Source organism: Lutra lutra, chromosome 12 (assembly GCF_902655055.1).
Source record: "Lutra lutra chromosome 12, mLutLut1.2, whole genome shotgun sequence".
Lineage (NCBI taxonomy): Eukaryota > Metazoa > Chordata > Mammalia > Carnivora > Mustelidae > Lutra > Lutra lutra.
The window spans coordinates 90,351,448-90,379,259 of NC_062289.1; the positions used below are offsets into that span (position 1 = coordinate 90,351,448).

At 45.7% G+C, this 27,812-nt stretch overlaps 1 long non-coding RNA gene across 2 annotated transcripts; it reads right to left on the minus strand.

Moving 5' to 3' along the window:
• Positions 1–6,960: 6,960 nt before the first annotated feature.
• Positions 6,961–25,937, minus strand: LOC125082453 (uncharacterized). 2 transcript variants are annotated; one of them, XR_007121974.1, is made up of 5 exons: positions 25,868–25,937; positions 19,739–19,880; positions 10,759–10,928; positions 7,922–8,003; positions 6,964–7,001 (listed from the first exon to the last, which is right to left on the minus strand). It is a non-coding gene; the product is annotated as an uncharacterized LOC125082453 (long non-coding RNA). The 2 variants fall into 2 exon arrangements; XR_007121973.1 differs by lacking the exon at positions 10,759–10,928 and having other exon boundaries at positions 6,961–7,001.
• Between the last annotated feature and the right edge of the window lie 1,875 nt (positions 25,938–27,812).

A 27,812-nucleotide genomic window follows, 5' to 3' on the forward strand; every position in this document is an offset into this window, starting at 1 on the left:
CCCTATACCATATAAAATTGTATAAGCATTGCCACAGTAAAAATTTAGAACAGTTCCACCAGCCTTCCAGATTCTCTTGTGCCCCTTGGAATAAACCCTGTCCTTCAGGGTCAGCTCCTGGCAATGATTAACCTGTTCCCTCTCCTTCTACTTTTCCTTTTCCAGAAGGCCCTACACATGGTATTATAGACTCATAGCCTTTTGTGTCTGATTTATTTCACTCGGCATTATAATGCCTCTGAGTTTCACCCACATTGTTCCGTGAATCTGTAGTTCCTTCCTTTTGATTATTGTATAATATTTCATTGTATGGATAGTCTACAGTCTGTTTATCCATTCATCAGTTGAAGGATGTCAGGGTTGTTTCCAGTTTGGGGACGATTACAAATCCAGCCACTATAAACATTCACATACAAGTTTTGGTGTGAATATAAGTTTTCATTTCTCTTGGGTAAAATCCCAGGAGTGGGATGGATGGGCCATATGGTAAACACATACTTAGCTTTATAAGAAACTGCCAACATGGTTTCCAAAGTGACTTTTCCATACACCTTGTTTTTTTTTTTTTTTGAACCTTGCAAATATGTTATTACCTAATAACATATATTTATTTGTTTGTAAAAAAACTTCCCATCAGAATGTAAGTTCTAGGAGGTCAAAGGGTACTGTCTCCTTTGTTCAACTTTGCGTCCTCTGTCCAGAACAGTGCCCCAGCACATAGTAGGTGCTCAAGAAAAGGGTGCTGAATGAATGAGCCCGATAGACCTCCCTCCACGTGAAGACACATAGATCCATGTCATTAGCTTGAGAGCGGTGGCGTTGTATTATGCTGTCTGGCGTGTCTCTTCCCTCCACCTTACCGTGGGCCCCTGACCGTCTTCAGATTCCCACCACAGTGTGCATCAATGGACTTGCATATTCTTTTGCAAGTGAATTTCCCATTAAAACAAATTTCTTGAAGTAGAATTGCTTGGTCAAAGGAGACAAAAGATCGCAACTTCTGTAGATATTGCAAAAGGCGATACCAATTTATACGTCCACCAAGAGTGGAGTGGAGGAAATGACCTGCTTGAGATTTCCTGCCTCACCCCAACCTCCCCTGCACTGAGTATTACCAGTTGGTACTGATGTTAAATCCACCCTGCTCCAGGTCTCAGGGCTGCCCTGACATTTGGATCTCCTACATGGGCACGGTCCCCAAAAAGAACGGTGGACACACACAGGACTGCCGACTGCTTGTTTGGCTAAGAAAGAACCCAAAAAATCAAGCCTGAAAGCTAACTATCTAAAAAAACAGAGTCCTTGGAGCACCGGGGTGGCTCAGTGGGTTAAAGCCTCTGCCTTCCGCTCAGGTCATGATCTCAGGGTCCTGGAATCAAGCCCCGCATCGGGCTCTCTGCTCAGCGGGGAGCCTGCTTCCTCCTCTCTCTCTCTGCCTGCTTCTCTGCCTACTTGTGATCTCTGTCTGTTGAATAAATAAATAAAATCTTTTTTTTTAAATAACTTTTAAAAATAAATAAATAAAAAACAGTCCTTCCTATCGTCTGATAAACAAAAGGCTATCTCGCTCCATTAAAAAAAAGAAAAGGCAAACGCTCTGAGAACAAAGTAAATCTACTTGTCCTACATTTGGTCCCGGTTTTACTATTTTACCGTGAATTGGGGTGGAGGGTGCAGCATGGGTCATGGGGCTGAGTTTGGATGCGAGTCTGGATGCTACCAGCAGACCCGTGTAGGTGACCCTGCAAGGACTCTACATGAGAACAACAAAAGGTAGCTGGAAAAAAAATGAAACTGAACGGGGAAGAAATGAAAGTGTTACAATTAGCTAATTGGACCCAGTTCTTCTGGATGGCTTTATCTCTCCCACTGTGCACAGAGCTCTTCTCCACATCAAAGACTACTACAAGCCTGGAGAATTGGAACCGATGTTTATGGAGTGCTTTGAAGATGTAAAGTACTGTTTAAATGCTAAGTATTATTATTATGACTTAAAATTTTAAATGCCCTTTTTTTTTCTGGTGGGAATTTTTAATATGTTTGTGATTCTTATTTAATGCCAAAAGCGAGCCTGTCTGTGAAATGGTATCTGGATTCAGGCTGGGGTGGGGCAAGCCACCAACGTATCTTTGGAATACTGAACCAAATTCACCACTCTGTCCTTGTAAATTGTGTTTTCTGGGAAGATGAACACTGTCAATCCTATGCTGTCAGTTTATGTAAGAACATGTCTTAAGATCTAATTGAAATACAGCATCTTTCCAGGCAGAGTTGATAGAGTTATCACATTACAGATTTTATTTGACTCTGCATCTCAATTCATTGCTTTGTATAGTTTCCAGATTTCTTCATAAAACAGAAATTAGACACAGTCTTGACATTAGAATTTCACAAAGAAGCAATCAAATCCAAATTACTTCGAAGAAAGAAAGGACTATAAAAGTGACTAAACCAAATGAAAGGAAAAAACATTCCGGAGGGCCCTAGTTCATGAATTAATTTTCTTATTTGGTCCTTGGGACAAATCCAACTTATTTTAGGAGGTTGCCAGACGTAAAACACAAGGACAAACTTTTGCATCTGTGGCTACTATGAGCTTGGAGATAAATATTGTAAAGTTCGGAAGTTTTGTTTACGTTCATCTTTTTTTTTTTGCACAGAACTCAGACAATAAACTACACTGGTCAGTATTCTTTTCGTGTGTTCACTGTGTGCTAATAGATTTTTTTTTTTTTACTTTTGGTAGGGAATTTTTTAAATTAAAAAATCATCAAAGCTTAAATGAATTGCCCGACATAAAACTTGGATCCAAAATGGAACACGGTCATTGGGTCTTTGCAATTTCCTATGGTAACCAAAGACCAAACTGTGTTTTAAAAACTATTCTAGTAATGAGTTCACAAGAGGTCTCAAGTTACTAAGTGGCTTTGAGCCTCTTTTGAAACCAAAGCAAAGGAAAATCTCATTAATTTGAACTGTGCTAATAATGGAATTTGTTATAATTCAACCTGGCCTGAGCTACAGTTTACCTTTGGTCTACCTGTGAAGGCAAGTTTACTGGAGTGACCATAAAGAAGATTGTTCAAGAAATATTTTATGTCTTTAAAAGAATAAACTATTTTAAGGCTTTTAGCACCTCACTCTTAGCCAAATAAATTCCTGTGGAATTCAGATGAGTTTTAAATGTTGATTGGAGCAGACAGGAAGTAATATTACTTAGGAACCCTTTTTTTTGTCAAATTCTCCTCTGTACTCCAAAGAAATAAAGGTTCACTTTGTTTAAAGATTCTAAACAGTTCCTTTAATGCAGACAGATCTCTTAACCTTCCCTTCATACCAGTTGTCATGAATGAATGAGGTTTCATTGAGGCAGTAGCAGCAATCGGTAATTACAACCACTAACAAAGGAAAGAACTCAAAATAATGTTTTTTTTTTCCATGGCACTTGTATGTGTCAGGCTATGTGTTAAGCCCTTTCTAATTTATTTACACTGTGTCTGATAACCAATAGGTTCTTAGTAGATGGTCACACTTACTATTAAAGTCGTCTGTGTCTTCTTTCAGCGATAGAAGGACACTAACATCTGTTGGTTTCACTGGTATCAATAGACAGATCAAGGATGGTGAAAGAAAAAGGAGGAAAATATCATAAAGAAACAGATCAATAGATGATGGAAGATTAGATAGATAATAGATAGATAGATAGATATAGGAGGGCTTATGGATGGGTGGATGGATGGATGGATAGATGGATGGACGGGTGGATGGGTAGGTAGATGGGTGATGGATGGATGATGGATGGATGGATGGATGGATAGGTAGGTGGATGGATAGACAGATGGATAGGTATATACATGGAGATGGCTGGATGGCTGGATAGATAGATAGAAAGAAGTAGCAAAGCAAAGAGATGGGAAGAGGTGACACTCTGGCCATGCTAGCCCGCATATAGGAATGATTTTTCTCTCCACCTAATCAAGAACTTCAGCAGACACATTAGAAAGTTAGCCATGAACCAAGAATGACACAGCCCTCCTGGCAATCACAGCTCTCCTGATGAAGTCCCAAAGGAGCCAAAGGGAACCAATGGGAGGAACCTGAGCAAATTTGTTGCCAATCTGTTAGGGAGGCTGCAGAAAGGCTCAGTGGTATGGCTGTGTGTGCCAAGTAAATACCAAGGTCCTGCTAACTTGAGGGATTGGTTTGATTCCATGATGTCTGAGTTGGGTTTTTCCACCACAGCATTATCAGGATGTCATTTAATGGGTACCAAAAGTCCCCCTCCTTAGCAGAAGGAAATACTTCAAATTCTCACCATTCCATTTACAATAAAATTTTTTTAAACTTTTATTGCTTTATCTGATTATAATACCAAAAGAAAACCAAATAAAATAAGAGAGTAAGAGGGAAAGGAAAAAAAACACAGCTCTTCATAAAAAATTCAAACAAGGGGTGCCTGGGTGGCTCAGTGGGTTAAAGCCTCTGCCTTCGACTCAGGTCATGATCCCAGGGTTCTGGGATCGAGCCCCGCATCGGGCTCTCTGCTCTGTGGGGAGCCTGTTTCCTCCTCTCTCTCTGCCTGCCTCTCTGCCTACTTGTGATCTCTGTCTGTCAAATAAATAAATAAAATCTTTAAAAAAAAATTCAAACAATACAGATGAATATTAATGAGCAAGTGAAAATGATGTGTGATCCTATCACTCAGTGATAGCCACTGCTAACATGGTGGTGAGTGTCTAATTAAGAGTATAAACAATATATTTCGAGGATATGTTGGAGATATAAGGGACAAAATATAGTTATAGTCTCTGAGCTTAGGGACTTCATAATCTACTTAGAATAAACAAATTAGATGAGTTATTACCAATGTGATGAATATTTTATAACTTGTTCCTTGCACTCAACAATGGTCATAGCCATTTTCCCATGTCAAATATATATGTATATTCGACATATATATCAGGGATAAGAAATATTACTAAAGGAGCACCTGGGTGGCTCAGTCAGTTATGCAGCTGCCTTCAGCTCAGGTCATGACCCGGGGGTATAGCTCAGGGGAAGAGCATTTGACTGCAGCTCAGGTCATGACCCTAGGGTCCTGGGATCGAGTCACTCGCTCAGTGGGGAGCCTGCTTCTCCCTCTGCCTGCTCTGCCTGCTGTTCCCCTGCTTGTGCTCTCTCTATCTATCTCTCTCTTTCTCTCTCTGTTAAATAAATAAATAAAATCTTAAAAAAAAGAAAGATCATCTCTTTCCCTCTCCCTCTGCCCTTCTCTACCACCCCCCCCAAATTAGTAAGCAGCATCACCCTTTTCCCTTATTCTTTCTAAAGAGGATTCAATATTTGCCTGCCTATTCCCTAGACCTTTCATTGGGCTCATCAAGGACAGGAACACACTAAGAATGAGTACATTGATTTGCATCAGGAAGGACCTGAAGCCACCTGGGGTAGAACAGGGTGGGCCAAAATCGGGGGGGAGAGGGACGAAGAGGGAAGGAATGCCTGGAGACTAGAGATAACCCAGGCTGAGGTCTGGAGGAAGCAAGGGGAAGTATTGGGGAAGTAGGGACTGTGACTCATGAGGAAACCTTCAGATCTTAAGGATTTCTCAAGGAGACTTCAATTTCAGAGTTCAGTTATTTCCTGATGCCATGGGGATTGGGGACTTAGGATTCTTTGGGAGGTGCTGCAACATTGAGGCTGGCCACCATATGGCCAGGTGTGGTTTGATACTTGTAGGACAACCTCATCCCTTTTAATGGTGGTACATGTTCCGTGGTGGGGGATACAAAACTTTATCTCATCCTTCCCTGCAGGCAAGCATGGAGGTGGATACAAATGCTTTTGCAACTAAATACAAATCCCATATAACATCTTTACAAATTGGTTCACTTAAAGAAGTGAATAGATAGATGAATGATAGGTAGGTGATAGTTAGATAAATGGAAGGAAGGAAGAAAGAAGGAACGAAAGAAGGAAAGTGGGGGGGGACAACAAACGATGGTATATCTACACCATAGAATACTATTCAGCAATAAACAAGGATGAAGTATTGATAGACAACTTGGATGAATCTAAAATTAATTATGCAGAGGGAAAGAAGCCAGACTTCTGTAAGTTTCCATTTATATACAGTTGAGATGGAAAGCAGATCAGCAGTTGCCCAGGGCAGGAAGGGGGACGATGAAGGGGAATGAGGAAACCTTTGGGAGTGATCATATATTCATGATCTTGATTGTGGTGAACACTTCAGGAGTATATACATATGCCAACATGTATCAAATTGCACAGCTTAAATACATGCAGATTATGGCACATCCATTATAACTTAATAAAGCTATAAAGTAGGTGATGCTAGATAGACAGTTGGGGGGGTGCATTTTAAAGTGAACAAGAGAACAGAGACCCAGCAGAGACCTGTTTATGGGCTGTTGGGCTGGGGACTGGAGAAAGGTGACAGGTCCAGTATGATAAGGACTCCAGTGGGATACCACTGTACAGAGAGGTAGAATTTGGCAGGGGCAGAGGATGTAGTCCTGTTAATAGGGCTTCTAGGAATGAGAAGTGGGCTAGGGAAATGATCTCACACCCGAGCCCCGAATCACACTAGTTTTCATCCACAGGGTGGGCTTATTTATGGCCCCTCTGCCCCAGTCTAGATGGCTCCAGAGCCCAGCAATGTGCCTGGCACATGGCAGGTACTCAGTAAATGTTTGTCAACAGGAGCAGACCTCACTTAAGCCCCGCCCAGCCACCATGGACATAGAGGCATCACAGGTATCCCATCCTCTTCCTGTCAAAGGGCTGGACCGCCTTCCCAAGTTGGCCTGGAACCCACCTCCATTCCACAGTCCCCCAGCCCCTGGCTCCACCTGCTATCTTCCACTCAATTCTGTCTCCTGGAGCTAATGAACAAATCCGCTTCTCCAGCCCTACCTTAGAAGCTCTTCTTTGGACACTGATTCACTCTCTCTTCCTGCTTCCCATGATGTCCTTAGCTTCTGCGGGAGGCAGGTTATTTGAGGTCAGTTACAAGACTGGAACAAACCAGGGTTCGTGCCCCAGCTGTGCCTCTCTCTGACTTTGTGGCTGTGGGCAGGTGATGTTCCCTTTCTTTCTTTCTTTCTTTTAAAGATTTTATTTATTTATTTGACAGACAGAGATCACAAGTGGGCAGAGAGGCAGGCAGAGAGAGAGGAGGAAGCAGGCTCCCCGCTGAGCAGAGAGCCCGATTCGGGGTTCGAGCCCAGGACCCTGGCTGGGATCATGACCTGAGCCGAAGGCAGAGGCTTTAACCCACCGAGCCACCCAGGTGCCCCTGATGTTCTCTTTCTGAGCCTTGGTATCCTCATCTGTAAAAGAGGGTTAGCAAACATTATCTACAACAGTCTTTGTAAGGATTCATGAAAGAAAGGCAGGAAGTGTTTAGGACACTGTGTGGCACACAACAGACACTGAGTAAAAGATAATTTTACTTTATTTTTTACATAGTCATTAAGAGGTTAAGAGCTTGGACTCTGAAGACAGGCTGATCCAAATTCAAATCCCAGATAATTGCTCCTGTGCAAGCGACTTAATATTTTTGAGCTTCGGTTTCCTCCTCTATAAATCAGAGATGAGGGCGCCTGGGTGGCTCAGTGGGTTAAAGCTTCTGCCTTCGGCTCAGGTCATGATCCCAGCATCCTGGGATTGAGCCCTGCATTGGACTCTCTGCTCAGCGGGGAGCCTGCTTCCCTTCCTCTCTCTGACTGCCTCTCTATCCACTTGTAATCTCTGTCTGTCGAACACATAAATAAAATCTTTAAATAAATAAATAAATAAGAGATGATGCAGATTCACTGGTCAGGAGCCTGGCAGGAAACAGAGGGCACATTGAACCTGGCAATGTGAGGCGAGTTTCATAAAGACATTATATGCACACGTATGAAAGAAGTTTAGGAACCTCAACAGGGTAAAGTGCAATCCCTGGGTCTGGCAAAGGGAGGCGCTGTTCCAACCTGAGCCTGCAGGATCAAGGAAGAGTGTTAATTCTAGAACCTGGAAAGGGGAGCTATAGGAGCAAATCACCCATCAGGAGCAGTGGTTTTGGGGAATATATACAGCCAGCCCACAGCCCAGGCAAGGAGGAGCCTGGGGGATTAATATCCCAACCCTATTGTCTTCTTTCCCTGATCTCCTGCCAGAGTCTCTTCTGTTTTTTGGACCAACCCAACCAGAGGCCAGGGTACATGGGAGCCCACTGATGCCACCCACCCAGGTCAGCCTCTTGGGCTCAGAGCAAGGAGAGTAAAGGGCAAAGAGGAGGGCAAAGAGATGAAATCCAATAGAAGAAGTTCTCTCCTTGTAGAATCAAAAGGATTCATTGAAATCATGTTGATAAAGCCTTTATGACATAATAAGGCTTTGCGCAGTGGCAGCCAGCCCATGGTAAGCCTGGAGCCCACCCTAGCCTGAGTTCTCCAGGTTGGTACCAGGCCAGCCTTGACCTAACCTAACAGTGTCGGGAAGGGAACAGAGCTGATCTTCTGCTACATTCTGTGTTTACTTAGAGAAAACTTGGCTGCTGAGGGGAAGGGGGGTTGACTGTGGTTTTCTGCAACAGCTGGGGGTGGAGGGGAGGTGCAGAGAGGGGGAACTGGAACACATTAGGACGTCTGAAAGCCAGGAGACCCCAGAACCCCGGGATCTGAGAAGAGTCCACGTTGAGGGCAGTGTTCGCCCACATTCTCTTTGCCAAGGGACTGGGGATTTTGGGACTGAGCGCCGTGGCCTGGGACCTGGTCCCCAGGAGACAGGGCCACGGGGCAGCCCCAACACCGGCCATGTGGAATGTGCCACTCTTGGAACCCAGGCTCTTGCTTTTTAAAATTGGCTTGTAAATCTCTGTGTAGTTTGCAGAGTTTAGGAATTTTATTTTATCTGGATTAAAGTCGTGTTCTGCTTTGGCATCGGAAGGCGTTTATGACTGTTAAAACAAGAAATGAAAAATATAGGCCTGGAATCAGCGAGGCTGCCTCCTGCCAGACTCGGAGGGATTTGTCTTAGGGGCCAGGCGGAAGGTTTTCTGCCCCTTCTCCCCTGACGACTTGAGTATCACTTGGGAAAGCTGCGGCTGACGAAGTCAGAGCGTGGAACGCAAGGGTTGGGGAGGGCGTGGGGAGAGGAACATCTTTAGCTTTGCTTGGGTAACATCCTTCACCTTTTCTTCAATTCTACTCCCCCTCCCCCACCTCAAACCATACCTCCAGGGCATTGTTTAATGTCACTGTCACTTGGCTGCTCTTGGCCTAGGGGGCAGGTGGCTTAAGACTTTTGATTCATTGTTTTGGGATAGCTATGAACTCCCAAATTACAATTTTGGACAGGATTTAAATAACTGAGATTCCAGCTTCCTTGGCCTACTTTGCCAACTTCTTTATTCCCTCTTGCTTTTAAAGCACTCTCTCTCTCTCTCACATACACACATACACACACAGACTTCTTTCCTAATGGCAAAAGTTATACATGCTTCCTGAAGAACATGTGGAAAGCAAAGCAAAGCACCGACGTGGTGGGGGGAGGGGGCCACAAAAATCACAAGAGAAAATCGCTCAAGCTTCAGCAGAGAAGGTTCTGGTATTCTGCCTCCTATCCATCTATCATCTATCTGTTCTCCTTTAATACAATCATAGATGGTATGTAATCTTGATCTTGATGCCTGTGTGTTCATTTATAGTTTGTAAGTATCTTCCCTATCCTGCAGACAATGCATTGTATTTTATGACAAAAATACAAACGTCGACCACTCGGGCACGGAGGTTAGGAATTCAACCTTTGTAGGTAAAGAGATCTGGGTTCAAATCTCAGATGGTCAATTTCTAGCTGCATCTTTGGGCAAATTACTTCATCTTGCTGGACCCGGGTTTGCTCATCTGTAAAACAGGGATAAAACTGCATCCACCTCAGAGGAAAGGTTGCTGGGAGGACAGTAACATTCCAGCAGATAAATAAGAATCCGCAGTGGAGGTGCAGGGTATGGGGAGAATGCTTGTCTCCCTAGTGAGTGCTCAGTAAATTGCGGTCCATATTGTTACTGAGATGGTCCGCAGTGACCCATGCCGGACATTTGCGTTTTTCCTTTCCCAGGAGTGCTACATGCAGCATTCTCTCTAAATGAGAACTTTGGGCTCCGTAGCATTTGTTTCATGGTTAACAGCGAGATGATTTTAAACTTCTATCTTCCCCCAAGACTGCTCGACAAAATTGGCAGTCTGTACTATGCAAAAATTCACCCAGAAATGGAAGAGAGGGACATTTGCAAAAGCTGGGTTGTGTCTACAGAATTAGAAGGCACAGTTGGACTAATTTTAGTGCCTAAAAATGGGAAACATTGGAATCATGCTTCATGGGCAACTCAAGTTCTCGAAAGTGGCAAAAGGAACCATCAGGGCTGGTTGAAATGGGGACCATTCCCTCAAGGTCCGGGCCCCGTCGCAATCCACACACAGACTCTGTTTGGCTGGAAGGGAAAAGGTTCAGGGAGAAAGGGTTAATTGTCTTTCACGTCTTGGGGTGGAAGTGATCTAGTACAGGCTGCGTCTTCATTGTCTTGGGTTTGCCCAGCTATCCGCTTTCCTTTGTCTTGCCATGGATGGTGTTGTTGATCTTGTGACCAGGCAGTCACCGTGCTGGGGCTCTCTGCTAGTCTGTCCTTCAGGATTCCCGAGAGGGGCAGGCCCCTGTGATTGGCCTCCCTCGGGCAAACGGCACACAACTCACTTTGTATCTGAGGACTGGAGCGGGGGCCTGGCTCCTTTTTGGCACAGCCAATCAGGCAGGGGCTGAGAGTTTATGAGATGAAGGGGAACCACTTTGAAGAAAGGCGCCCTTGTCTGCTGCTTCACCATCGCTCAGTGGGGAGGGTTGGGCACAGCCAAAAGGCTGGTGCCCTGGGGATGGATGGGGAAAGAAAAGAAGCTGAGAAACCAGGGTCAAAAGTCTTTCTGTGAACAGGAGAGCAAAGTGAGCAGTCTGCCTTCCTCTCCGCAGGTGTGTTCTCCCAGTGGGAAGTCGTGGCCATCCCCAAGGGTCAGGATGGGTGCGTCCCAGCCCCTGGTTGAATTGACCTCCAGCTCCCACCCCTCCTAGAGAGCAGAGAGAGTAAGGTGGAAACACCTCTAGAAGCAATCATGGGGGCCAATAATCTAGAAGCAATAACTCCACCAAGGCAGAGAGGGATCACTTCAAATCCTCATCTTCATCCCCCCCATGTGCTTTTACTTCCTATCTTGAAGTCTCAGTTTCCCCCCAAGGAGGCCATTTTTTTTTAAAGGTTTTATTTATATGACAGACAGAGATCACAAGTAGGCAGAGAGGCAGGCAGAGAGAGGAGGAAGCAGGCTCCCTGATGAGCAGAGAGCCCGATGCGGGGCTCCGGGGCTCGATCCCAGGACACTGAGATCATGACCTGAGCTGCAAAGGCAGAGGCTTTAACCCACTGAGCCACCCAGGTGCCCCAAGGAGGCCATTTTTAATAGTATCTCACTCACAGGGCTGTTGGGAGGAGTTCGTGGAGCACTTTGCACAGTGCCTGGTATGCAGTAAGTACTGAGTAGTTAGAAGCCATTATTATTAATTGCAATCATATTTGGTGTCACAAGAGGTATTCTACTTTCAATGAAGCCAGAAATAGGGTCTGTTCCTTTGATTTTTCTTTTCTTTTTTTTTTTTTTTAAGATTTTATTTATTTATTTGACAGAGAGGGACACAGCAAGGGAGGGAACACAGGCAGGGGGAGTGGGAGGGGGAGAAGCAGTCTTCCCACCAAGCAAGGAGCCCGTTGCGGGGCTCGATCCCAGACCCGAGCTGAGCCGAAGGCAGAAGCTTAACTGACTGAGCCACCCAGTCGCGCCCCTTTAATTGTTCTTTTATCCATTTACTCAGACAATCAATGAACATTTAATAGAGCCTACTAGGGGTTGGCTGTTTCCCTGGGGATGATGTCCTTGGGGTTTACAATGCATTTAGGCTCTGTTTTAAGCCCTTTCTGTGTATTAACTTATATAAGCAACACCATGGGGTAAGTGTTGAGAAATTGAACTTGGCCGAGATCACATAGCTAGTAAGATTAAGAGCTGGGATTTGAACTGAGGTCTGCCTGCCTCTCAAGTCTGTGTCTTAAACACCCTGCTAGTCCTAAATGAATAAATAACACATGATTCCTGCCCCTACCCACCCCCAGGCAGTGCCGTCCCCTGGAACTTTCTGCGAGGAGAAAAATATTCACTGTCTGCACTACCCAATACGGTACCCACTGGTGGCTACTGAGGACTTGAAATATGACCAGTGCAACTGAGAGACTGGATTTGAAATTTTAATTTGCATTAAATTCAGCAAGATTTTAAGAAAGCCACACACAGGGCCAGTGGTTATCATATTAACCAGCACAGCTCCAGGAATGTAGAGCCTGGATGAAAAAATTCACATCAGCCAAGGGGGGTGAGTGTTTTGCCTAAGCTCCAAGAACACGGACAGAGGACACAGCCTTGGTGTGGGGCATGGCCTGAGGCCACCAGAGGCTTCCTAGAAAAAGTAATCTCTGATCTGAGTCTTAAGGAAGGGGCTGTTGGCAGAAGGGGAGGCATTTTTAAATATACCCAAATACGCTGGATTTTCACAACAGTGCCTATGGACAGCCAGTACTTTGGTGGAGATTGAAACCTGTAATCAAGACCCAGGGTCTTCTTTGAGCTACAAGATAACCAAAGCTTATGTGGGAAGGATGAAAGAATAGTGGGTTCAGGAATGTGTCCACTGTTTTGTTTTTGTTGTCTGTATGTGTTTTTTTCCCCTGCTACAGGTATGAGCTTGAGTTTGGCTTTGAACCATCACCTCTCTGAGGGTGTGCAAACACTTGGAAAACAAACCTGAAAAATTCACCAGCTCATTGGAATGCTTTGTCGATTTTGTATGAAGTCAAATGTCCAAGAATTGTGAGCCAGCTCTAGGCAGACAAAAGAGTACCACTAATAATAAGGATAATGATGATAATAATGAAAAACAGTTACCACTTATTAAGACACTTACTTTGTGCCAGACCCAGTGTTAAGTGCTTTTGTGTATTGATCGTCTCACACAATCCTACAATCCATCCTCTACATGGCAGCAAAGTGGCCTTTTTAAGATCTAAACTCTAAATCAGATCATGCTAGTCTGCGGTTAAAACTCTTAAGTGGCTTCCCATTATACTTACAATGAAATAAAAGTTTCTTGCCTTGGCCTGCAAGGCTTGGGCCTACCTCTCTTCCCATCTTCTCCCATTCTCTACCTACTCACTAAGCTCCAGATACATAAGACCACTTTCTAGTATAAAGGGCCAAGCTTTGGCTACCCCAGGACTTTTGCACTTGCTGTTCCCCCCCCAATAAGCTCCTCAACTCCAAGCCCTAATCCTCCACTATGAGCTGGAGGGCAGGAACCTTGTCTTTTTGGTCACTGTGGCATCCACAGTCCCTATGTTGGTAGGTATTCAATAAAAATTTATTAAATGATTGAAAGAATTTGAACCTTATATACTAAGCATTATTATCCTCATGTAACAGATGAAGAAACTGAAGGTCAGAGGGGTTAATTTGCTCAAAGCCACATAGCTTGTTAGTTTCTGACACATAGCTGACACATAGCTTTTTAGTAACTGGAGGATTCTGACCATCTTCTCCTGTTGGCCCGCTGTGCTGGGGTTACATATACACCTCAGAAGGAGGAGCATCCTTCAAGATACAGTTTTCATCCCTTCACTCTGCAAATGGCCCTGGTTTGCCTCACTTCGTTCTTTATTGCCAGGATCTGTCTATATCATAAGAAACCCTAGCCTGCAAAACTACCCAGTCTTCCTCTGGCTTTTACTTTATGTTTTTCTTTGATCATAAAAATGAGTACTGTAGGAAGACTGGAAAGTATAGAAAAATATATAAAGAAGCTGGGAGGAAAAAAAAAAACCTACTCACTACTCATGATCTCACTGCCCAAAGGCAACTCGGTTAACACTTTGGTTTCTTTACTGCCAATCTTTTCTATCATCTTTAACACAGAGCTGATACTGTCTTGGTATGTAATTTGGTGTCCCAATTTTATCCCTTAATGCTACATATTTTTAGAGGTCTTATTTATTTATTTATTTGTCAAAGAGAGAAAGAGAGAGTAAAGCAGAGGGAGCAGCAGGCAGAAGGAGGAGCAGGCTCCCAGGAAGCCTGATGTGGGACTCGATGCCAGAACCCCAAGATTGTGACCTGAGCCAAAGGCAGACACTCAACTGACTGAACCACCCAAGCATCCCCTTTACTGCCACATCTTAAGATTGTTCTCAAGGGGGTGCCTGGCTGGCTCAGTCAGCAGAGCATGCAACTCTAGATCACAGGGTTTGTGAGTTCGAGCCCCATGTTGGAGGTAGAAATTACTTAAAAAGTGAAATAAAATCTTAAAAACAAAAATAGATCTCTCGCAAGACCCTAAAATTTTTCTTAAGTATTAAAGCCAAAGACTGCATGATATCCCCTCACTTGGGTAAAGCCAGTTCACTCAACCAAATTTCTTTTGTTTGGGGGAGTCCTTCTTCTCATCTTGCAGGTCAGTAAGCCAAAACGAGGACTTAAATGTAAGGAGGCACACCTGCAATTGTGACTTAAATATAAAGAGATGCAGGGACTGTGATGTTTCCCTTTTGAGGTTAAAAAAAAAAAAAAAAGGCATGTCTGCATTTCATCAGAATAATTATTGCTATGATTTTATCATTTCCTGAGATTCCATAGTATATGGGAGTTGTGGACATTCCAAAGAAAATCATGAAATTTTACCTAAAAGTCTTCAAAGGTTTTAAGGCTGTGTTGACTCTCGGCAAAATCCCCTCGGCTGCCTTGCCGCCTACACTTTCAGAGTGCTCCGAAGAGGTAGGGTGGCAAAGGGCAAGGAATCTGGGAAGTTCAAAGTCCAGTTTCTAGAATTAACTACGTGCCCTTGGACATGTCACTCCTCTTCTTTCCTGTGAAATGAGCGTGATGGTCCTCGCCTCAGAGAACTGTGAAGGTCAAATGAGGCATCAGACGGGGAGGGTGTATAGTAAACTCAAAAGTGCCATAAAGTTGTTTGGAATTCTTACGATCCGATGAGTTATGACCACAGTGGCTATTTAAAAGGACTTAAAGGTCAGCAGAGCCTATGTTCTCCAGCCCAAATCTTCAAAAGGCTGGCTCTTGTTTTAAGATGATATATATAAACCAGATTAGGGCGTCCTCTGCTTGCGATAAATTCACGCGGATTTGAAAGAGTGGGTGTGGCAAGCTTGGCGGCTTGCAGACCCAGCATCCGCGACCTACCTCCCCTAACTGGAGCACAAGTACTGTCTGGGTCAGGTATTCATTCCCCCAGTCTGTGCACAGCATGTGACTCGGGGCAAACTGACTCCACCCCCAGCTCCAGAGGCAGGCCTGATTGGTCAAAGGATAACTCCTCCCTTTGCTGGTGATTGGTTGGGCAGAGAGCATGTGATCCCATTCTGTCCACTGAGACCTGTGGGGAGGTATGAGACAGGTGGGAAGAGATCTCCTTGCTCCTAACAAAGTGTGATAGGAAGAAATGTTCTTTCTTCTTCTGGATGCCCTACCGCGGACTGAGGCAGCCGTCTTGCTACCACACTGGGGATGAAGCCAACACGGACAGCGGAAGACTGGAGAGAGTATGATGGTCATAACAACAGCAACAACAATGGCAAAAACTTACTGAGCCCTTAGAGCCTGCCAGGTCCTAGTCTAAATGGATTCCTGATGACATTGTTCAGAGTCAACCAGCCCTAAAGCCGCCTCACCTTGGGACCACAGGTTTCAGTGGTATATGACATTGTTGTATTATTGAAGCCAGTCTGAGACTGCATTTCTGTTCTTTGCAGGTGAAACCATCCCAGCTGATGCCGTGAGAGAGAACATGACGAAGGTCAAGAGCGGAAAGGAAACACAAGCATGAGCCTCTTGGACCAACTGCCTTTTGTCCTTGCTCAGGAGAATAAAAGCTTTCTTTCTCCAGACACTTCAAGTCTCTACAAGTTCTTCCCTTTCAAAGGGATTATGAAGTAAATCCTATTTTAGAATTGCTGCTGCTTTTGGCAATCTGCAATATTAGTCTGATGAGGAATTACACTCTCTAATAAAATATCGCAAGTTGGGTTGAGTCTAATTGTTGCAAGTGCTAATAGTAATGGCATGTCATAGGGACTTCTGTGCCGGCACATCCCTTGCTTGGCTACAGCCCATGTGGAAAATCAATTTCCTCTAAATGTTTGAAGAATGGCACAGAAGGACCTGATTTCTTTTCCCTCTGCTGGAGTCAATCTGGAGACCGTGAGCCCATAAAATGAATAAGAATAACTATGGGTCCAAGATGCAGGGTGGGATGCCGAGCTAAGCAAAGCCTGACCTCAAGCTCGAAGTTCTAGCTTTTTTGTCCTAAGGCCAGACACAATACCCATTTGCGTCCCAAACTGATGTGCTCTTAAAAAGTCACAGGACAGAAGGGCTTTGACTTTGACCCCAAAATCTCACTTCTAGGGCTCTTTCTATCAGGAAAAAAATCTCCCGAGTATACAAGAATATATGAACAGGGTATCCCTCGCAAGCTGGTTTGTGATGGTGAGAAAGTGGAGGCAAGATAATTATCTGACAGGAGGAGATTAATTACGTCAATGGTGATATATCCGTGCTCTGTAGCCACGAAGAAAGAGATAAATCTGTATGTATTCATATGGCAAGATTTTTAAGATAGAGTATTGAGTGAAAAAAGGCAAGGTGCAGACCAACATCTATGGTATGAGGGAGGTTTTAGTAAAAAAAAAAAAAAAAAAAAAAGCCTTCAACAAAGATGTGCATATTTACACGTGGGTGTTTGTACATGAGTAAAGTAGGGTCTGAAAGGATCCACACCAGGTTGCAGATGGTGATGGCTACGCCCAGGCTGGAAATGCTACCGGTGAAAGGGGAAACTTTCCTTCTTCTTATTTAGATTTTTTTTATGACAAGGGCATATGGCTTTGGTAATGCAAAAGGACATAAAGAATTGGCTTCCCGCCATGTCTGAATAGCACCACGCCAGGCTTGTCACTATTTTTGAGGATACGGAAGATCAGAGTGCAACTCTGTGGTCTGAATGATCGAATCAAGCCACAGGTACAAGTTGTTATACACTTTAATCTGACAGGTCATAGCTCCTCCTGGGCTATAGTTACCACACGAGCTTCATTCCTTGCTACCTGCCTGCCTACCAAACCAGAACCAAACCAAAACATCCTTTCACCAAGGCCAGAACTGAAAGATTTACCTTTTGGGGGCACCTGGGTGGCTCAGTCAGTTGAGCAGCTGGCCTTTGGCTCAGATCATGATCCCAGGGTCCTGGGATTGAGCCCCATGTAGGGCTCCCTGCTCAGCAGGGCGTCTGCTTTTCCCTCACCCCTGCTTCTCCCGCCCTCCCCCCACTCACACTCATGCTCTCTCTCTCTTTCTCTCAAATACATAAATAAAATCTTCAAAAAAAAAGAGAAAGATTTCCTTTTTAAAAAATTGTGGGAAAATATATTCACGTAAAATGTACCATTTTAACCATTTAAAAACTGTAGCATTCAGTGGCATCGGGTGCATTTAAGGTATTAGGCAAACATGGGTGCATCCAGAACTTTCTAATCACTCCAAAAGGAAATCTGGCATCCATTAGCATTACTATCCTTTCCTCCCCCCGCCCCCAGCCCCTGGAAACCACTAATGTGTCTCTGTGGATTTGCCTATTCTAGACATTTCATATACGTGGAACCATACCGTGTATGGCCCTCTGTGACAGGCTTCTTTCACTTAACATCAAGTGTTCCAAGTTCATCCCGGCTATAGCTTGTAAGCAGTACCTCATTCCTCTCTATAGCTGTATACTATTCCAACATGAGGACATGCCACAACTTGTTTATCCATTCATCAGTTGATGGACATTTTGGATGTTTAATATTTTGATATTATGAATAATGCTGCTATGAACATTCCTGTATACATTTTTCTTCGAACATCTGTTTTCACTTCTCTTGGGTACATAGATAGGAGAGGAATTGTGGGATCTATGGTAATTATTTGTTTATCCTCATCAAGATTTGCTTTTCGAACCCCAGAAGAATAGTCTCTGGACACTAGAGGACATGAAATGAGTGGGGGAACCTCCCCTGTTTCTGTATGTCTTCTGAGTCCAGGCAGTAAGACTTGGGCTGAATGAGGTGCCTGGGTGGCTCAGTGGGTTAAGCCTCTGCCTTCGGCTCAGGTCATGATCTCAGGGTCCTGGGATTGAGCCCTGCATCAGGCTCTCTGCTCGGCAGGGAGACTGCTTCCCCGCTCTCTCTGCCTGCCTCTCTGCCTACTTGTGATCTCTCTCTCTGTCAAATAAACAAATAAAATCTTTAATTAAAAAAAAACCAAAAACGACTTGGGCTGAAGTCCCAATTCTGACATGATCTAACTTGGGAAAATCACTTAACCCTTCTAAGACCCTGGGGTCCTTCCTCTGTGATGTGGGACTGATTATAGGACATACTTCATGCATCTTTTATTCATTCAAATAATAATTTATTATTCATTCATACACCTACTGTGCAATACATAAATTTTTCAGTACTGACAAAAATAGGTAAGAACCCCAACCCTTGCGAGGAAAGACAGACAATTTACTAATAAGTAATATTAAGGTACATAGATAATGTTAAGTTTTATGTGGAAAATATAGAACAGGAGGTCTGAGGGAAGGCCTGCCTTTTAAATGATGTGATTAGCATAACAATAAGGTGATATCTGATCAAAGACTTGAAGGAAGAAAGACCAGTCATGTGGCTATCTGGAAGGAAGAGGTAGTGCAAAGGCCCTGGGGCTGGAGTGTTCTGCCATGTGCCCATAAAAGCAAGGAGACTGGTGTGCCTGGACCAGAGTGCATGTGAGGGTGAACAGAGGGGATGATTTTGTGGGCCACAGTGAGGACTCTGGATTTGACTCTGAGAGAGAGATAAGGAGCCCTTACAGGTTTTTCACCTGAGCTGACTTATATTTCAAAAGCATCATTCAATATGCTGTGTTGAAAATAGACCACAGACAGACAAGGGCAGCAGCAGGGAGACCAGTTGGGAGCAGACTGCAGTCAGTAATCCACGTGAGACAAGCTGGGGCCTTGGACCAGGGTGGTAGCATAGAAGTGCTGAGAAATGCTCGGGTTCCGAACGCATTCTGAAGGTACAGCCGACACAATTTTCTGTTGGGAAACTAAGAAATGTGGAAACTAAGAAACTAAGATAATGTGGCAAAAGCTCTTATCACAGAGCCTGCACGTAGTTAGTACAGAGTAATGGCGGCCATGATTATTATCAAGGTGGATATACTATGTTCCACTGCAGGGGCTGATCAGGAGCTAAAAAGAGAGTGAACAAGAGGGAAGCTATTAAGGTTTCTGGTGTGATTTGCAGCGAGTTTTAAAGCCACCAAAGGCAATGGGCCTTTAACACAATGGAGACAAGGAAGTCTGCACCTGCCAGAGAACAGGGAAGCCCAAGGCAGCAAAGCCACATCATTTAGACCAAAACAGAGTCTTTAGGGCCAACTGTCCCTGAAAATTGCAAAATCTTCTTCCTTCCAGTGTCTGGACAGCAACGTCAGAGGGCAAAATGGTTTTTTCTAGATTCCCTAGCTTTGGAAATACTTACCTGGTTTTATCACTGCAGGCCAGGTATTAATTTGGGGGTTTTCAGCTGAACCACACTCACCTAGAACCTTTCTCAGGAAGAAGAACCAATTGCCAAGAGACAATGGATTCCTTTCAAATCACCTTTTTTTTGGCTCCAGATCCTAGAGACAAGACAAGAAGTTGTTTCTGAGGCTGATGGAGATGAATTTTTCCAGGGGAATGCCAGTGTTGCTCCTCCCGCCTCTGGTAATGATGCCTCCTGTGAGCCCTCTGCCAACCCCTTCCCATCGGACATCTGGCCTCAGCAGGGAGAAACGGGGACTAAGGAACTTATTTTGGCTCTGCTATCAGCAAAGGAAGGCTGATGAAATTCATCATTAGTGCAAATTAAAATCCACCAAACCATATTCTCTCTTCCTTATATCACCTGCGTTTTTAGAACTGACAGGGGTCTTGCTTTCCTTTTGTTTTCATTTTGCTCTGGATTAAGGTGTGATATTTTTTTACAGTTAATTAGAAGATAATAATGCCAGTGAGCTTATTGTTAATTATTTGTATCTGTACTTAATACTTGTAAGTGTGCTCAGTTCTCTCGAGCTAATATTTGGCTTGTCAGATGTGTTAGTCATGGTAATTAATTGAGCCCATATACATTTACTGGTGCTGTGGGTAGAGTTATAGGAACAACAGCAGATATGAAATGTCTCCACCACGGTGTGCTTATCCCTCGAAAGAGAACTCTGGGGGATTGGATCCTTCTTGTGACATTCACTTTGTACCTGCCTGGCTTCTTGCCTCCCTCCCCCCAAGAGGGTCTTCTTTATAAGATTGTAAGGCCCCTCCCCGCCCCCTGTTAATTCCCTTTATTCATCAGGCCCAGCTGTATTATTGGGGGGGGGGGGTCAGGTGCAAAATAAAAACACAGATTCCCTTAAGAATTTCAAAACTTAAGAATTTCAAGATGGCGACAGCAGAACATTCAACCAGATGTCAAGCCCCAGTGAATGTAGAAGTTGAATGCCGGCGAAACCAGATCTTTGTCCTTTGCCTTTCTCTACCCAAATGTACCCGCCTCTCTTCTCTACAGCCTGGACAGTGTGCAGCACACAAAAGGGGTTCAAGAAATGAGCCAAAGAATTTTCCAAATCCAAGACTGAAAGATGCAAAAATGTAACCACGTAGCTTCCCCTAACTGAAAAATCTTCCCATGGATGGGCAGAAAGAACTTTCCGGAGGAACAGATATGTTCTATATGGATGTAGGGGTGTTGGTCCCATGGCGGGAAACATTTACCAAACCTCATCGAACTGCAGACTTTAGAAGAATGCATTACATTGTGTCTAATTACACATCGATAAAAACATAACATGCCTGAAAAACCCCCAATGGCTCCATATTACCTTCAAGATAAAGTCTATTTTTGTCCCATATCACACCAGGTCCTTCCCCCAGGGTCTGTTCTTAGTTTTCCAGCCTTCCCTCCAGCTCTTCTGTGGCTCCCTATTTTCCAGGGAGGCTGGCCGCCAGCCTGTCCCACCTCTGTGCCTTCTCAGCTCAACTGCTCCCTGGCCCAGTGGTGAAACATCAAGAAGTAACAACCAGGGTGACATCAGCACCAACCAGGAAGGACTGAAGAATGGCGATAAGGCCAAATCCCGGAGCTGCCTGCTGTACCTTAACCCCTTATTCCTGCATTCTGGGGAAGTGAGGGTCAGGAGGAGGGGTGCTTGGCAGGCTCCAGGCACTGGCAATTGACCCATCCCTATGGAGGCGATCCCATGTTCCACCTGGCAGAAGCACGTGAGTCTGGGGACTGCCTAAAATTCAGGCCAGCCTGAATTCAGGAAGCCAGGCCTTCCTTCTCGGGCCGACACCTTCCTCCTCCTCCTTCAGATCTCAACTCAAGGGTCTTCTTCTCCAGGAAGCCTTCCTGACCCCCTCTCCTCTCTTGATCTCTCCTTCCACATCTCTACAATAGCATTCACCACACTATTCTAGATGAATTATTATTGTTTTCTTTAAGGCTGAGGCTGTAACTTGGTATTCCCACAGTCCAGCAAAGTGCAGAGCACTGAGACCCAAGGAAGGCATACATATGCACGAAGGAATTTTCCTAGTTCTCTTGGCACGTGGTACCAACACAGACACACACGCATGGATGGGTGGATGGATGGATGATGGATGGATGGACAAATGAGTGAGTGAATTTCCTCTTCACCTTATCTACATTTCCTCTCCACGAGGCAGTGGGCATTCTTGGTACGTGGGTTTGAGAGACAGTACTGTAGCAACGACCATCTCAGGCAACCTGGAGACGCCCCAGGTGACTTTCAGAGTCACTGTGGCCTCCCGGAACATCCGACGAGGTCACTATTGATCTGGCTTCATGGAATTGTTGGGAAACTCAACTGAGTCAACGCCCGCATCCCCTAGCCATCGGCAGCTCGGATCGCTTGGGAGACTGGATCCTGTGCAGCCGGCAGCCAGGCTCAGTAGATGTGGTCACCAGACAACGGAACGGAAGTTGCCAGCCGTTCGCAGCCATCCCCAAGCCAGCGGTGCTGATTTCGCCTTCCGTGCTCTTCCCAGTCTCCTGGGTCAGACAGTTGCTTAACAAAAGTGAAAATTTGGGACGCCTGGGTGGCTCAGTCAGTTAAGCATCTGCCTTAACTCCTTAACTCAGGCTCAGGTCATGATCCCAGGTTCCTGGAATCGAGTCCCGCATCAGGCTCCTTGCTTGGCAGGGATCTGCTTCTCTCTCTCTGCCTGCTGCTCTGCCTGCTTGTTCTCTCTCTCTCTCTCTCTCTCTCTGTGCGTGTGTGTCAAATAAATAAATAAAATCTTCAAAAAAAAAAAAAAAAACAACCAAAAGTGAAAAGTTCCCTGTAATAAGAATATAACTATTGGCAGATGTTACCGAACTGGAATCTGGAAAACAATAAAAATAGGCCTTTTCTCATTTGCTTCCCACTTCCTGTTTCTCTGCTGGAAGATTCCAGTCTCAGCTTCGAGAGAGAAAAGACAGTGGTCCACAGTCCTACGGAGAAAGTGACTCAGGGATCACCTTCCCGATCTAAATGCCTGGTTTTCAGCCTTTCTGAACGCGCTGCTCCAGAATAAGTCATGGCTGAACGTGGCGCAAATTGTCCCATCACCCCATACCTCTGCCTCCTTCCAAACCACAGCCTCTCAGCCAAGTCCTAAGCTTCCAAGAAAAGGCAGATTTGCATCCCGCAGAAGAGCTCAGACTCCAGAGTCAGACAGACTGGAGTTCCAGTCCTACTCTTCCCGGTTCCTGGATGTGAGATCTTGGAGACCTCTGAGATCTCCTAACCTCTCATAGTTTTGTTTTCCTCCCCTGACTGGCAAGGGAAGAAGAATATCTCTATTGCAGATTATCAGTGAGCACTAAAGGACACTAAGTGGCAGAACTTTGGTGAGAGTTTATCAGATGTTGGTTGTTATTGTTTATACTCATGGTTTTATTTATTTATCTATTCTTATTTTTAAAGTAGCTTCATGCCCAGGGTGGGGCTTGAACTCAGGACCCTGATGTTACCGACGGGGCCAGCCAGGTGCCCCCAGACTTATTGTTTTAGAAAGAAGACATGGGATGGCAAAAATACTTAAAAATTTTATAATAAATCCTGCAGGCAGGCCTGCGAAATCATAAAGACCCTTGCTGGATAAATTGCTTCATCACCTCCCTAAGCAGTGGACTGAAAAATGTACTCCTTGTCCCTGCAAAGATTTGAAATTAAGTCCCTGGGCCCTATTATATTGGGAAGGGGAATGAAGTAAGGATCTTGGGATGAGATTGTCCCGGATTATCATGGGCCCTCAAGTCCAATACAGGTATCCTTGGACAAGCAGAGAAAGGGAGAGGACACAGAGGGGAGAAGGCCATGTGAAGACGGAGGCAGAGGTTGGAGGGATACGGCCACAAACCAGGGAAGCCAGCCACCACCCAGCGCTGGCAGAGACAAGGAAGGACCCTCCTGTAGAGCCTTGGGCGGCTGGCACAGGCCTGCCACCACCTCGCTTTCACACCTCTGGCCTCCAGAATTGCGGGAGAATACACTCCTGTTGTAAGCCACACAGTTCATGACCATTTCTTGCAGCGACCTCAGAAAACTGACCCGTCCTGCGACACCTTCAGTGGTGAATGCCACCCCTTGCCTCCGCGGCCCTGTTCTGAGTCGAGGACGATGATGATGCTATCTGATAGAAGCCAGCATGGGGCTCTTATAGCCTGATGACCGCCAAAAGTAGACAAGCCTGGGTTCAAATCCCAGCTTCCCTTTTCACAGCTGTGCCGTCGTGGATAAGCCAAGCACTCCTCCGTCTCCCTGAACTTCCGTCTCTTCATATACATCAAGCAGGAGCAGTGATACTCCGACTCCGTGAGATAACGGGATGCTTCAGAAGCTGCGTCTGATATGCCTGGCCTACAGAAAATTCTTGATGAGTGGCCGCTGGGGTGTTTCTCCTGGGCAAATCCAGCTAGCTTCTTATACACATGGCAGGATGCCGGTGTGGTTATGGAGTGGCCTGTGGCCGCGGGTGATGGGGTGGGGGTGGGGGAGGGGGACCCACACAGCTAAGTGATCCGAGTGGCTTCCACCTATGGCCGTGCCTTGTTATCACGGTTCTCTTCCTTCTGCAGGAATGACCTGTCTGCCTCGACTGGCCCTGAGGAATAGCCAGCCATTCTGGGCTGCCGATTTACCCTTCTCGGCTACAGCCAAGGTGATAGGGAGCTCCTGAAAGTCAGCCCTGTGCTCCCAAGGAGTCACTCTGTGTCTGCGGTGAAGCTTCCTGAGGCAGTGACTTACGAACAAGCAGGGTCTACTCCATGGCAGTCCTGCTCCTACGTCTTGAGTGTGTCTGTGTTCAGAAAGTTCTGCCATCCATGACCCCCCCTACTTACTGCCTCGAAGGGGCACATCCTTTCTACTCAGTTAAAAGGACATTTTTCCAAGGAGAGCAGGTCATATTTCAAACTGCCTGGCCAAGGTATCAGGAGCCACTAAAAGGGGGCATTTAACACCGTATTTATTTTGACTGGCAAAACAGGTCACGGCTGTGAAAGAAACAGCTCTTGAGAATGAGGCGCCCTAGCCGGCTCTGGGCTCGCTCTATCCACACACACACACTGTTTAAAGCATTCCAGAGCGGCTGCCAACGTTCCTGGCAGAGCCCTTATTTCTTTACATGTATGTTGCATTCCGTCTGTTTAATGTGTGCTCTGTGCCATGCGTGGATGTTGGCAAGGCCCGACGGGGTGGCAAAACAGGGCAGGAGGCAGAGGGAGACGGGAGGCCGACGAAGGAGCCCTATTTCCCCGCTGGCTCGGGGCGTTGTGAGGGGGGGCTGGAGTTGCAAACAGCGAAGGGGGATGGCCTAGCAGTCTTCCTCCAGATGTGCTTGAATCACATGCGTGCCACTCCCGCAGCACCCCCCTTCCCCCAACACCAGCAGCGTAGGGCGGGGGAGGGCCGGGGCTCAGGGAGGGGCGCGGCTTCACCGGTTCTGATACCCAGCCAGAGAAAGAAAAGTGACGAAGGAAGAAGGGGAAATCTACTCACACTCACGAATCTGGGCTTTCCCTAGAAGCCTTCTAAGGCCTTGAAGGCCGGAAAATGCCAACACCTGGATCCCATGTCCCAAGGCCTTGAGAAAACTGAACTCAATCTTTACATTATTCTCAAGAACCAGTAAGTACTTGGTTGGAGATGCCGAGGCAACGTGCTGCGATCTGGATCCGATTTCAACCGCTTGGAAGATGGGGGAGCCAGGTTTCTGCACTGCCAAAACATCTGGTGAACGTAGTTAAAAAAGAAAACGCACCGGTCCGGTGGGGGAGAAAACAAAACCCTCTAGAAACAGTTGCTGGGTATTGGGTGACCCAAGACATTCCACTGACTGATTCAAATGCTCGCTTTTGCATCAGGTCCTGATATATAGCCCTTGGGAAGGGGGAAGGAAAGACTCCGTCCGGAGAGAAAAAGGAAGGTCACAGGGTTAACGAACACAGAAAGGCTCTCCCTTTAAGAAAAAGTTTCAGGGCGCTTTTTTTTTTTTTCCCCTCTTACATCCAGCCAAGAGTGTGAACAGAATCCCCCTGTTAAGAAATGGAATTATTCACCTGAATCAGGAGAGATGACACGGCACAGAAAAAGATAAGCTTTGGGCTCCTAATAAGAAACAGCCACATGTGAAATAAAATTAGTGCGAGTTGTGTAATCCTAGTTGGCCAGTTGTAAGAACAGGGAGGAGAAAGGAGCACGGGGAACATGTTTCAGATGTGATTCAAGAGATCCTGGAGCCAGTCCTGACCCTCTGGGTTGGAATTTCTGACTCTCTTCTCTGCCTTGACTCAGAATAGGAAACCGTATCCTGACCGCGCGTTTCTTTTTATAGAATTAAACTTTTTGCCAACTTCCTCCAGAGCACAAGATCATCCCTCATCGTCTCTAAACAATACGCCAATCATCAGATGGAAGGAAGGGGTTGAGGGGGTGAACACTGACCTGTTTGCACCAAACATAACCCAGGCCCAGAGCAGAAGACAGACAACGGGAACAGAGTTTGGATTGCGTACCCGGCCTGGTAAATACAGCATGTTCCTACAGGTTGGAAAACCGTCTGGCTCATCTTTGTACTTTCTCTCTTTCTCCCACTTCTTCTAACTTGGATCTCATCATTCGGCTTTGACGTTGGCCAAGTTCACGTTTGCCAGTTACTGAGCGGATAATGGATGGCTCGTAAGATTAGTCAGATGCTAGAGATGAGGAGTCGGGCAGCCAAATGTATATGTCTGTGTGATAAAATGACTTCTCTTGATCCCGATTCCCCCACCCGGCCTCACAGGCTATCCACATGCCGACAGGAATCTAGCAGGATGAGAACAGGAAAGACTTAATTCGCGTTTGCTCAGGCGCCATATTTGCAGCTGCCATTAAAACCCCCAGGAGACCCTGGGCCCTGGCAACCGGTGGTGGTCATTCCTTGTGTGTAAGGTATACTGGGGCTCAGGAGCCCAAAGGGGGCATTAATAGAATGCAAAGTGTTTAGTAGTCCCTCATTAAAAATGGATTTTGTTTTCAATGCTTTCGGGATGGGAACAGTGAGGTTGGAAACTGCTTGTAATTGGGAGCCATTCTCCTGCCAGATTCTAACAGCTTGAAGGGATATCCAGTTTTAGGTTTACAGTACTACATTCTGGCTCATTGAAATCGCATCTAAACGTTGCCAGAATGTGTAATAAACTACAAAATCTGTACAAAAATATATCGACATAATGGCTCTGGAGCCTTAAGTCACAGGGGTCAGGGGGCACTTTGCCCCCAGCAGCATTGTTCGAACTCTTTCCCACAGCAGACTTGGGTCACCAGGGATGGCGATCATTCACGGGATGCAGACCGTGGTCTGACCAGTCGGCTCCACTGCCTAGAAAAACCATGTCGAGGGGCTGGGGCATCAGGCATCTCCTGTCCCATGGCCATGGATGGATGGCATCCCTACCTGTGTCACACCAGCTGAGGGCCTGGGGTTCAAGCACAGCAGACCGTTCCCACCTGCTCCCAGAATAGTGTCCCACACACCGTGCTCATCTCTCCACCCTCATTCCCGCCGATCCTTCGTTTACTGGGTTCTAGACCCAAAACATCTTCCTTCACATCCTCCGATTAACCAGGTTCCCTCCTGCTTCTGAGCCTTTGCTCATGCTGTTCCCACTGCCGGGAACAATCTTCTCCTGGCTGATTGCTGCTTCTCATCCAGCACTGAACTTACAGGCCGATTTTTCATGGAAGTCTCCCCTGACCCCCTGGGCTGGGCGCCTTCCTAGCTACCTTAGTCTGTTCGGGCTGCTGCAACAGAAATACCATAGGCTTGGCGACTCAGGCAGCAGACATTCATTGCTCACAGTTCTGGAAGTTGGGAAGTCCAAGATCAAGTCCAAGTTGGGAAGTCCAAGATTAAGGCACATTCCGTGTCTGGTGAGGGTCTGCTTCTTGGTTCATAGACAGTGGCTTCGATGCTCCCTCACACGATAGAGGGGTGAGGGAGCATCTGGGGACCCTCTTATA